The sequence below is a fragment of the Pseudorca crassidens genome, chromosome 3 (genome assembly GCF_039906515.1).
Source record: "Pseudorca crassidens isolate mPseCra1 chromosome 3, mPseCra1.hap1, whole genome shotgun sequence".
NCBI lineage: Eukaryota > Metazoa > Chordata > Mammalia > Artiodactyla > Delphinidae > Pseudorca > Pseudorca crassidens.
The window spans coordinates 2,887,222-2,899,833 of NC_090298.1; positions in this window are offsets into that span (position 1 = coordinate 2,887,222).

The following is a 12,612-nucleotide window of genomic DNA, read 5'->3' on the forward strand; positions in this document are numbered from 1 at the left end:
GGTCAGTTGTCTAAAGGAGGGGGGTCACAGTAAGTGCACATTGACTTCTACAACGTTTAACAACTACACAGAATGCCCAGGTCTCCCCACGTGGCTGAGCTCTGGGGTCCCGTAACTCCCACGTCTGACTTCGATGGGCTCCGTGTGTGGACCCCACGCCCTGCGGGGCTGCTGCAGTGCTGGCTGTGGACACAGTTGGAGCTGGGAGTCCAGAGCATGGTGCAGGCAGATGGAGCCACTCTCCTGGTGGGGAAGATGAATCACATCCCTGGCCCTCTCAGTCCAAACTTCTGCTGATGCTGCAGCTGAGGGGCAGATTTATGACCTTCTGGGGCAAGCTTTCATGGTTATCTCTCCAACAGGGGCTGTAATCAGACCCTCTCACCCAGACCCCGAAGCTGGCAGGGGCTGAGGGCCTTGCTGGGAGAGACCAGACCATGTTGAAGTCTAGGAAGCCTGAGATGGCAAAAACCTCCCAGAACATCTTTTGTGCCCAATTTCCTAAAAAAAATCAACCAGTCACTTTAAAAATACAGTAATAAAACTGCATTAAGCGTGGATATAACAGCTCTTGAGCTCTGGGATAGAAGCAGGCTGGGATTTGCTGCCCAGAGCCAGGGTCAGGCAGTGAGGACATGGTCTCTGTGCACTCACTGGACACGGTTCAACCCAGTTCATCTCAGATCAGTAGGCAGTGCACACCGTGTCCTGCATGGAGAAACCAGCTGGCTCTTTCTGCAGACACAGTGATGCTTATTCCCGGGAAGGATGCAGGGCAGTGGCTGGCTCTGTGGACTCTAGACCACTTCCTGTGGCAAGCCTGTGGCCTGTCATGGAGAAGAACTAGCAGCCCTGTCCGGGATCCTGGTCCTTCTGGGGTCCTGCTGAGAGCTAGCCCTGGAAGCTGCCGTGGTCCCCATAGCTCAGCCCCCAGGTGAGCCGAGGGTGGGGTGGGGATCAGTGGACCCCGTCTTCTTCCTGCCACTATCATCATCAAGGCTGGCCTGTCCTGCCCTGGGCACCCACTGCTCAGCTTTCTCTGGCCCTCCCAGGTCTCCAGAACCTTTCTGCTGGACCGCCCAGAGAGCCGTTCCTTTTGGACCTCAGCGCCTGCTGCTCGAGGCAGCTCCACTCCTGCGCAGTCCTTGCTTGGGTCTGGCCCTGCAGGTAAGCCCCACCTTCTCCACACGGCACAGCCTCAGCCTTTCTGTGTCTCTTCTCTGGGTTCTTGGGAACCACCTGCTTCCAAGTCTGGGGTCATCACTCTTACTTGCACAAGTAGTGCTTCCACACGTCACGGGCCTCACCCAGTTCAGGAAGGAAGACGCGTGTGCATACGTGACTGGAGGACCCTTCCCCCAATGCGCTGCTTCTGCTCAGCGAGGGGGGCACAGGGGACCCTACCAGCCTGTCTCACCACCTTCCCTCCCCTGCTCCTGCTACTTTCCTGCCTGTTCCAGGTGGCCCTGGGTCAGGTTGTTTTCACTTTCTGGATGTTCTCATAGTGATGTGGCCAAAACACAGGAGCAGTGGCCAAACAGAAATTCTTTACAACCTGGTGCTCTAGTAAGTGGCCTTGGCAGAATTTTTTTTTATTTAGCCAAAGATGGTTCATAATTCAGAACAAATGTTCCCATCGAGTTCAAGAATGCTGCATGTTAGGCACTCCAAGAACATGCGCTTTCCGCTCAGAGAAGTGAACGGTGAAATCCATAACTACCTGCCTGATCCACACTGAGATCTTTGTTAGATCATGCCTGAAACATATGATCTCATTCCCAGTGTTGCCACAGCTCGGAGGGAGCTCGGAGTACCCTGCCCCAATCCTGCAGGCCTGAGCTCATTGCAGGCGACGGAGCTGTGTTAAACCAGATGAGCCTTCTGAGAAGCAGAAGCCACGTGGGTTAAATGTGCTGCAATCTGATTCGGGGGAAAATGCTGATGTAAACAGAAACAGGGAGGGGCAGGAAACTCTGGAGGAGCCCTTTGACCCCAAATGAAGAGGGATGGAGGAGGGAAGTGGATGGTCACATCCCAGAGCCCCTGAGAAAGAAGGTGAGAAAGGAAGAGAGAAAGAGAGAGAGAGAAAGAGAGAGAGAGAGAGAGAGAGAGAGAGAAAGAAAGAAAGAAAGAAAGAAAGAAAGGAAAGAAGAAAGAGAAAGGAAGGAAGGAAGGAAGGAAGGAAGGAAGGAAGGAAGGAAGGAAGAAAGAAAGAAAGAAAGAAAGAAAGAAAGAAAGAAAGAAAGAAAGAAAGAAAGAAAGAAAGAAAGAAAGAAAGAAAGAAAGGGAAAGAAAGAAAATCTACAAACAATAAATGCTGGAGAGGGTGTGGAGAAAAGGGAATGCTCCTACACTGTTAGTGCGAATGTAAATTGATACAACCATAATGGAGAACAGTAAGGAATTTCCTTAAAAAACTAAAAATAGAACTACCATATGACCCAGCAATCCCACTCCTGGGCATATATCAGGAGAAAACTCTAATTCAAAAAGATACATGTTCCCCAATGTTCATTGCAGAACTATTTACAATAGCCAGGAAGTGGAAGTAACCTAAATGTCCATCAACAGATGAATGGATAAAGAAGATGTGGCACGTATATACAATGGAACATTACTCAGCCATAAAAATAAACAAAATTGAGTTATTTGTAGTGAGGTAGATGGATTTAGAGTCTGTCATACAGAGTGAAGTAAGTCAGAAAGAGAAAAACAAATACCATATGCTAACACATATATATGGAATCTAAAAAAAAAAAAAACAAACAAAAAAAACGGTTCTCAAGAACCTAGGGGCAGGACAGGACTTGAGGACACAGGGAGGGGGAAGGATAAGCTGGGATGAAGTGAGAGAGTGGCATGGACATATATATACTACCAAATGTAAAATAGATAGCTAGTGGGAAGCAGCCACATAGCACAGGGAGATCAGCTCAGTGCTTTGTGACCACCTAGAGGGGTGGGATAGGGAGGGTGGGACGGAGACACAAGAGGGAGGAGATATGTATATGTACAGCTGATTCACTTTGTTATACAGCAGAAACTAACACACCATTGTAAAGCAATTATACTCCAATAAAGATGTTATAAAATAAATAAATACAAAAAATATTAAAAATAAGGAAAGAAAAATGCCATTTGCAGCAACATGGATGAAATTAGGTATTATCATACTAAGTGAAGAAATTCAGACAGAGAAAGACAAATATCATGTGAGAGCACTCATATGTGGAATCTAAAAAAAATGATACAAATGAACTTATTTACAAAACAGAAACAAACTCACAGACATGGAAAACAAACGTACTGTTACCAAAGGGCAAAGAGTGGGAGGGTTAAATTGGGGATTTGGGATTAACAGATATATACTACTATGTATAAAATAGACAAACAACAAGGACCTACTGTATAGCACAAGAAACTCAGTATCTTTTAATAATCTATAATGGAAAAGAATCTGAAAAAAGAGTATATATGTATAAGTGAATCACTTTGCTGTACAGTTGAACATAACACAACATTGTAAATCAACTACACTTCCATTAAAAAAAAAAAAAGAAAGAAAGGGGGGAGGAAGGAAAGAAGGAAGGAAGGAGGGAGGGAGGGAAGGAAGGAAGGAAGGAAGGAAGGAAGGAGGGAGGGAGGGAAGGAAGGAGGGAAGGAAGGAGGAAGGAAGGAGGGAGGGAGGGAAAGAAGGAGGGAAGGAGGAAGGAAGGAGGGAGGGAAGGAAGGAAGAAGGAGGGAAGGAAGGAAGGAAGGAAGGAGGAAGGAAGGAAGGAAGGAGGAAGGAAAGAAGGAAGGAAGGAAGGAGGAGGGAGGGAGGGAGGGAAGGAAGGAAGGAAGAAGGAAGGAAGAAGGGAAGGAAGGAAGGAAGAAGGGAAGGAAGGAAGGAAGGAAGGAGGTAGGAAGGAGGGATGGGAGCTGAGTCGGGGAAGGTGTTTCAAGAAAAGGAGAAGATTGAAGGAACAGGAAAAGTAAAAGATAAAAGGCTGTGAATTTGATGGAAAATCTCCCATATATTAAAAAGCCCAACCGTTCTTGATCTATCTTTTCTACAGACAAACGAAGTCCCATTGATGGAGGCCTTGAGGGGGCGCAGGTGTTTCTCAAGGCTCCCTCTGGCCGTGTGGGTGCAGCCTTCCAAAGCCTTGGGCCACCCCTTCTCAACCTCCTCTCTCCTTCTTATATTTCTCATAATTAAGGAGGGTCTGCAAACCATGGAGATACCAAACAAAGAGCAGTGTGCCGCCTCGGGGGCAGAGCCTCCCCAGCCCCTGCGGTACGGGGACAGCCTGCGAGCCCGCGATGAGTTCCCCAACAGGGAGCCACGGAGGCCGTCCTTCAAGCTATGAGATTATCCTCCTGGGAGGATAAAATGGGACCAATTTCCCCATCAGCTTGGCTGACTTTCCCAGTGGGACAGGCTGAAGTCACATACTGATAACTCATAATTTCCATACCTTAAATAATTTAACATGAAATCACATAAATAAAATGCTATAACTGAGCATAATTCTTTATACATTTTCTAATAATTCTAGCCTTTTAAATTAGCATGATAACACTTAGAATAACTGAAGAATTTAATTGCATGGAGCGCTGCAATATGATCTGCTGAGCTGGGTGCCACGATGAAGCTCTGATTAGCTTTAATTTAGTTGGTTTTCTCAATTTAGTTTTCATATTAGATAATGCAGCAGAAGGTAGGGACACATACAAATAAACCACAGAGCACATGATTGTTCCTAAGTGCTTACATGCTTTGCTGAAAATCTCTAGGCATGCCATTCTTGAACTTCAAATGGAGGAGAATTAGTGACTTAAAAATATTAAGGGTTGCGCTCCTTTCTGCTGTGCCGTCACAATTTTCCGTACACACTGATGTTAAGTTCTTGATTGCTCTAGGGGAGAAGATGTCTCTTTTTTTCCCCTCCTTCTCTCCTCTCTCCCTCCCCCTTTCTTTTCTTTTTCCTTCCTTCTTTCTTTTCTTCCTCCTTCCTTCCTTCCTTCCTTCCTTCTTTCCATCCATCCATAATTGTGTAAGAATGACTACATTCAAAATATTCAAGTTCATTTTCTTTAGTGCAGAACTGTGCAGTTAATTTAGAAATAAAATGTGCTCTGCATACGTTTCACAAATATAACAGGAAGAAGTCATATGCTGCATGAATTGTAGATGTATGAGTATGGTTTTTAAGGCTACTTCAGAGCCCCATGAGAAATATACATCACTGATGAGAACGAATATTTTTCTATTAGAAAAGTGAATATTTGAAATTTTTGATTTCCAAAACAGATACACTCGTGAGGCCAGCAGGTTTTCAATTTCTATGAGGATTTAAATCAGAATTTCTTTAATGATCCAGTTTTCCCAAGTTTTAAAATCATAACAGCATATCCATTGCCTATTGCTGCATGAAAAATTACTAGAAATCTAGTGGCTTAAACAGCATGCTTTTAATACCTCACAGATGACATGGGTCAGGAGTCCGGGAGCAGCTTGGTGGGTCCTCTGCAGGCTGTGACCAAGGTGGGCCAGGGCTGGTCTGGAGGCTGGACTGGGGAAGGGGCTGCTAGCAAGCCAGCTCAGGTGGTTGGCAGAATCCATTTCTGCAGCGTTCTAGACATGGGGGCCCCAACTTCTCTCTGGTGTTGGGCAGAGGCTGCCTCAGCAACTAGATGTCACCCTCGGCTCCTTGCCACTTCGGCTTCCCAAGTGGCGTCTTCAAAGCCCGCGAGGGGACGAGACCCCAGAGCAAGTCTGTGCACCAGCCCAAGACATAATGTCTAAGACATAATGTACAGCAGAAGCAGCATCCTGACACCTCACCAGGTTGCTGGGCAGGTCAAGGGGAGAGGATTATACAAGGGCAGGACGCCAGAACGTGAGCATCACTAGGGTCGCCTTTGAGCCTGTTCGCACGTATGTACGAAGCTCGGTGGGCCTCCCTATTTAATATCAGTAAGACACAGGAAGCCTTGTTTGTTTGTTTTAAAGAAATCATACATGTATTCCAAGTTCTGTTTTATTAAGTTTAGCATATTTCCTTTAAGTTTTTTTTTTTTTTTTTTTTGCAGTACGCGGGCCTCTCACTCTTGTGGCCTCTCCCGTTGCGGAGCACAGGCTCCAGACGCGCAGGCTCAGCGGCCGTGGCTCACGGGCCCAGCCGCTCTGCGGCATGTGGGATCTTCCTGGACTGGGGCACGAACCCGCGTTCCCTGCATCAACAGGCGGACTCTCAACCACTGCGCCACCAGGGAAGCTATCATATTTTCGATGTTTAATGATTACTTTTGGAATTCAGAGTTCACATGTATTCGCAAAGGCACAAAAATGTATCTCTAAGGTCAGGCAGTTTTTGTCCATCCAACACAGTATCTCTTATCAAGGCATATCTGCAGGCACACAACACACAATGCATACACACACACACATCCATAGATGTACAAACACACTTTTGGAAGGAGTGGGGTTTATAGGACCATTTCTCCCTGCCCTTAATTTCGGAATTCCAGGGACTACCGTCTGTGCACTCCAGCAGAACCCAACTGCCCCGCGTGGTATGTGAAGCATTGAGCTTTGCCAGGCTCCCAACTGTGGGTCCCTGCCCCCTTCTCTATGGCTCTGTGGTATGGGGGCTGCACATGGACTCCACTGTTTCACAAACCCTTGTTTTCAGAGCAATACCCATTAGATATTTTTCCAGCAAGTTGGGCAGTAGCTTCCACACCTGGGCAGAGACTTCCCTCCCTGCAGGGATGTCTTTGTGCCTTAGTAGGTGGAGATGTGGCACCCTGGGGCCAGCAGGTGCTCCGAAGGGGTAGAGCTGTGATGCACACCTAGTGACTTTCCCTAGCATTAACTTTGGTGCTAACAACTAGTGAGCTGGGATGCACACCCAGTCTGATGACTATTTCTAACAAGGAGAAGTTTGTAAGCTCTAGTCCAGTGAGGCCAATGGTTGGCTTGGCTGGATCTCAGACTTATTGTCTGTCCACTGTCCACTCTCTACTGATGGGCAATGGGCAGCAAATACCAGGGCCATAGAAGAACGTGTGGAGAGACTGGCCAAATCCAGCCCTCCTACTAGAAAAGACAGCTTAAAATATGTGCCCATGATTGACTGTGCACAGTTGTCCTGAGTGACAAGTCATGCCTGGGGGCTCCTGGCATCAGAGGTCTGTCTACTCAGGTGGTCACTGCCCACTGTGCCCCACTGAGATGTGTCTGGGTCACGGAGCGTGGGGACCCTGGGTCCACCTCCCAGGTGGATGTGTCGGCTGTCACGGGGGAAAGACACCACATGGACAGAAGGGAAGGGAACAGGGGTTGGTGCAGAGGTTGATATTTGAGGAAGCTCCTGGCAGACCCTTTGCCTCCATGGCTCCTTGTTCGTGGCTTGTCAACCACAGGACCTGTAAATATTCAACCTCTTCTAAGTAAAAATCTCCAGCTCAGGAGGGTCAGCTCCCACCTGCTCAAGGGCAGACAGTCACTGCTGTGATCTAACTATTGGTGTCCTCCCAAATTCGTGTGTTGAAACCTAGCCCCCAGCATGATGGTATTTTGAAGCGATGAGACTGTGAGAGTGTGGTCCCCATGAGGGGATTCGTGCCTTGAGGACAGAGTCCCAGAGAGCCCCTTCCCGCTTCTGCCCTGTGAACACAGAGAAGACAGCCATCTATGAACCGGGAATTGGGTCCTTGCCTGGCATGGCATCTGCTGCTGCCAGCTCCAGAACCATGAGAAATCAGCGTTGTTTATAAGCCCTAATCTGGGTCCTTGTCACAGCACCCTGAGCTGAAACATTTGGCGCTTTTGTCTTTCTCATGAGGTTTCTCGTTTGTGCGCTTATGAAGCACCTGCTGTGTGTGCCTTCACCCTGCTGGCTACTAGGGACGTTGACGTTTTCTTGAGAATGTGGAGAATTCACTGAAAGAAGCTCCTAGCAGTGGGCTGAGACTGAAAGCGAGGGGCCTAGAAAGTTAGTGGAAAGAGGAGGGTCCCCACCAGTATAAGACCGGAGGCATCCAAGCTCTGAGGGCAGCGGTGGTGCCTAAAGACAGGAAACTCAGGGTGGGGACGAAGGAGCAGGTCAGCAGCCAATGGGTTTCCTGCGGCCGCGGTAACACGTGACCCCAATGACCTGGCTCAGAACAACAGGAGCGGGTCTGCTTACAGCCCTGGAGCCAGAGGCCAAAGGCGAGGTGTCTCAGGGCTGGGCTCCCTCCAGAGGCTTCGGGCAGGAGTCCACGGCCTCTTCCAGCCCCTGGCGGCTCCAGGGGCCCATTGTCCATCTCTGCCCCCTCCTCTTGGGTCCTCTCCGAGGGTCTCTTACAAGGACGTGTGTCATTGGGTTTATCCAGGATATGCTTCTCATCTCAAGACCCCAAACTAAATCTTGTCTGCAAAGACCCTTTTCCCACACAAGGTCACACTCACAGGTCGGGGCTGGGTGTGGACACGCCTTTGCGGGCCACCTCCCAGCCCAGGTGGTGTGGAGGAGAGCAGACAGGTGGGGGCCTAGGCTTGGGGAGGGGATGCAAGAGGTCCCAGTGGAACATATTCTCCCCATGGGGCCAGTGCTGCTGGGTGTCTCAGCCCTGCACTCACCACCTGGAACCCTGAGCCCCTCACCTGTCAGCTGACAAAATGCTCCTCAGGTGCATGAGGTGCTGGAGGTGGAGCCCAACAGGCAGGTGCAAAAACCGCCATGTCCCATGTCCCTTCTCCGGATGAGTGAGGGAGGGGGCAAGTCCGGCGGATCTCCTGGGTGCAGGCGGCTCAGCCCTGGGGCTGGGGGCCTGAGACCACAAGCCAGACCGATGGGCTCTGCCCCACATTGTCAGAAAGTCTAGAGGGTGTCCCCAGAAGCCCCACGTGCTCAGCTCCCTCCAGGAGAGGCCCCTGAGCTGCAGATGCTGCCCTTCGGGGAAGGCGGCACCGCGGGCATCAGAGGAGATGGGGACCCCCGTCTCGCTCCCACGTGCGCATGGATCCGCGAACAGCCTCCGTGTCCCGTGACCCCTTAGAAAGGCTCAGCCCTTCTCTCTGTCATTAGTCACGTGGAAAAATACACACAGGCATATGCATGCATATACATAGAGCACGCGGACACACACACACAGCCACATACACGTGCACACAGGGGCACACACAGAAACTCCTGGGCCCCGCCTGCACAAGTTCTGATTCAGTGGGTCTTGGTTGTGTGTGTATATATATATATATATATATATATATATATATATATATATATTCATTTCCATTATAGGTTATTACAAGGTATCAAATAGAGTTCCCTGTGTTATATAGTAGGTCCTTGTTTTTTATCTGTTTTATACATAGTAGTGTATATATGTTAATCCCAAACTCCTAATTTATCCCTCCACCCCTTTTCCCCTGAATTTTTTTAATCTTATGAGAAATAGCCTATTTTTGCTCTTACACGTATAGTTTGGCTGGGATTTGAAAGTGTGACTCCCGTTAACGTGTAACGCCCCACTGAGCTCACTTGGAATCAGGTGGACGCTGCCTGCAGGAGATTTTGTGAACAGTGACTCTGCTCTTCACGTCTGACGTGACATTCAATGGTGGTGAAACAGCTTAAGTTTAAACTACATCTTTAACTCAGCAAAACCTCAGCTCTGCATCAGACAATATTTACGTACCAACTTGGACTTTTAGAACTGGCTAATTTTGTTAGCAATCCTTCAAAGTGTTTTCTGAATTAGTAAAAAAAAAAAAAAAAAAAAAAACATGTTTATTGGTTTGTATAACTGAAGACAGGTTAAGAAATTCCCTCAAGTTTGCCAAAAACAAAACAAAACTCTAACACTTCTCCTTTAACACAGAGTCTGGAAAATGTGTGATTTCTGGAAAGCCACCATGTGATAATTTAATAAACTTGGAGACTGTTTTTAAATTTTTATTGAGGTTCACTAATAGCAGATGTGAAAAGCGACAGGCCCAACACCATTTTATGTCCATGTTAGGAAAATGAACTTGCAAATCTATCCCCGGAGCCACTGTTCCCACTTCTGATTTAAAGGTCAGTGAATTCTTCTCTGAAAAGCCCATGTTTCAGGCTTGGCCAGAATAAGAGTATGGGCCTTGTCCTTTTTAAGAAAGAGAAAATTGGAGGTAATTTTATGCATTTGTCCCTCTTTTCCTTTGCTGATTCACAAGACTATACTGGGGTTTTATGCATTTCCATGTCATTGAGCACCAATGTTAGAGGGCCCTGCACACAGGGTGGTGGGAAGGTGGGCCTGAGTCTGACTCCAGGCTTTACACCCTGGCTTCTTTCTTATTGAGACAAACTTTGTATTAACTAGAACATACTTTCAGAAAAAGCACCCAAATTATCAGTGCCCAGCACAGTAAGCTTTTGTGAGGAGGGAGCAGAGCAGTCTAGAACATTCCATGCACCCAGACGCCTGCATCAGACCCTCTGGTCATCAGAGGCCTCTCCCCACAAAAGGAGTCTGCATTCTGTCCCCAAAACCCAGTGCCACCTGCTGCTTACACAGATGCGGTGTCTGCTTCCCAAAACCCAGTGCCACCTGCTGCTTACACAGATGCGGTGTCTGCTTCCCTCCACGGCGATGGTGGAGCTGTAGCTTATTTGTTTTAGTTGCTGTGTACTGTTCCATCCTAAGAACACACTCGGATTCACTGAATCATCGTGACTGTTTGGTAATTTCCGATTTGGGGCTCCTACAAAGAATGCTTCTACATACGTTCTTCTGTCTGTTTTTTGTGAACTTGTGTGACCATTTCCATCAGATTTCTACCCAGAGTGGAATTGCTGGATAAGGTCAGACACACTAGCTTCCATAGGTTCTACCTGTTTCCAAGGTGGTTGGACCCAACCCCTGCTCCTCAGACAGGCAACCATGCCTATATTTCCATGGCAGAACTGATTCAGGCTTTAAATGGAGGAATGGGTATATTTTGAGTGTTTTTTGGCTCAGAATGGCTTTATTTAGTAGTGGGCTTTAACAGTAGGAGCTCCAGGAATGAAGAAATAGTGGATAAGCTCACTGCGGGCAGTGGTAAGAAATTAGCTCTCAGGTCTGCCCAACATCTATGATTAGGGGTTTGGAAGAAGGAAGAAAGAAACTTAAATTAGAGGAAACATGTTAAATTTCCGAAGTAGGATTTGCTCACTTGCTCAGGCAGCTTGTCTAGCTTCTGGAAGATTCTGGCCCAGCCCAGTGAAGGAGAGCTGTGTCTCCCATCCCCGACCCCAGGCTCCAGTGTCCGAGAACCACAGCTGCAGGGACAGTGGTCAGGTTTGTCCATCTGTCATGGATTAGTCATGGAATAGCTGCCCAGTTCTCACCGTGTGCCATGCCTCAGGGTCCCAGCGTTAGTGATGGGGCTGGGCTTGCCCCCCAGGAGCTTAGAGTCTCAGGAAGGTGAGGGAATCAGCTCTCACTAGATGGCGGGGCCCGTGCAGCATGGGGCTTACCCCTCTCCTTGGGACATCTAGTCTACCTCTGATTGCCTGCCGGGGAAGGAGGGAGCAGGATTGGAAATATACAATGTGTTCAAAGAATGGAAGAGCCTGCTGGGGAGAGGAAAACAAAGGAGGGACTTGGAAGCTATTTCCAGCAGAAATTATTTATACTCATGCCCAGAAAGGAGAAAACAGTCCCAAATACCCTCAGTTTCCCCCACTGGGCATGACTTGCACTCACAACATTTTCAGGTGAGCCCTCTGCTCCCTGTGTATTTCCTTCCAAAAGGTAGAGTGGATGGTCATTCAACCAGGCCCAGGGGAGAGATGGGAATGTCCTGGGGCAGTTCCAAGAGCACCGTCCCAGCATCATCATGGGACACACTTTTGGCTCAAGCTCAGATTCAGCTCCATCCTTACTCTGACCCCCCAGCCCTCTGCACCTTGAGCTTAGGAGAGTCCTGGCCTCTGGGCAGCAGGTCTGAGATGTGAGGTGGCCCCAGTGCAGAGGCTGCAGAGACATACACAACGAAGACCATTCCCTGACTTTCTCCAGACACAGAGGTGAACCCCCTACCAGCCATATGGAACTTAGGGTGTAATAGAGGTGCAAACTAGAAGTTTCTGTGGGATACACTCTGCTTTGTGCTCACAGAGGTGGCATGTGACAGGATTCCCAGGGAGGAAAAAACCACCTCAGAAGGTGGGATGGGTAAGGACCTTCCACTGATTGACAGGGCCTTAAAGGATACCAAGGCAGGAATTTCCACAGGTTTTAAATATGATACATGCCCACTGCAGAAAAGTACAGAAATTCCCTAAATCTCACCATGTAGAGATAGCCACTAAGCATTTTGGTAACTGTCTCCCAAAGACAGTCATCCCCTTTGGCCTGAATCAATGAAATCTTAACCAAAACCAATGAATTCAATTAAATGAGTACATTGTAACCTAAATCAATAAAAAATCATGCTTGAAAACTCTGGACTTGCACAAGGGTATGTGAATTCAGGTTCAATGTCATCAGTGCTCTAAGAAGTCTGGTGTATCACCTTTAACTGCAAAAGGTGGCTTCATGGTATTCACACCATTTCAAAAAAGGATTTGACGTTTTGGGTACAATATGAAAACAGCATGGTAGAGGAAA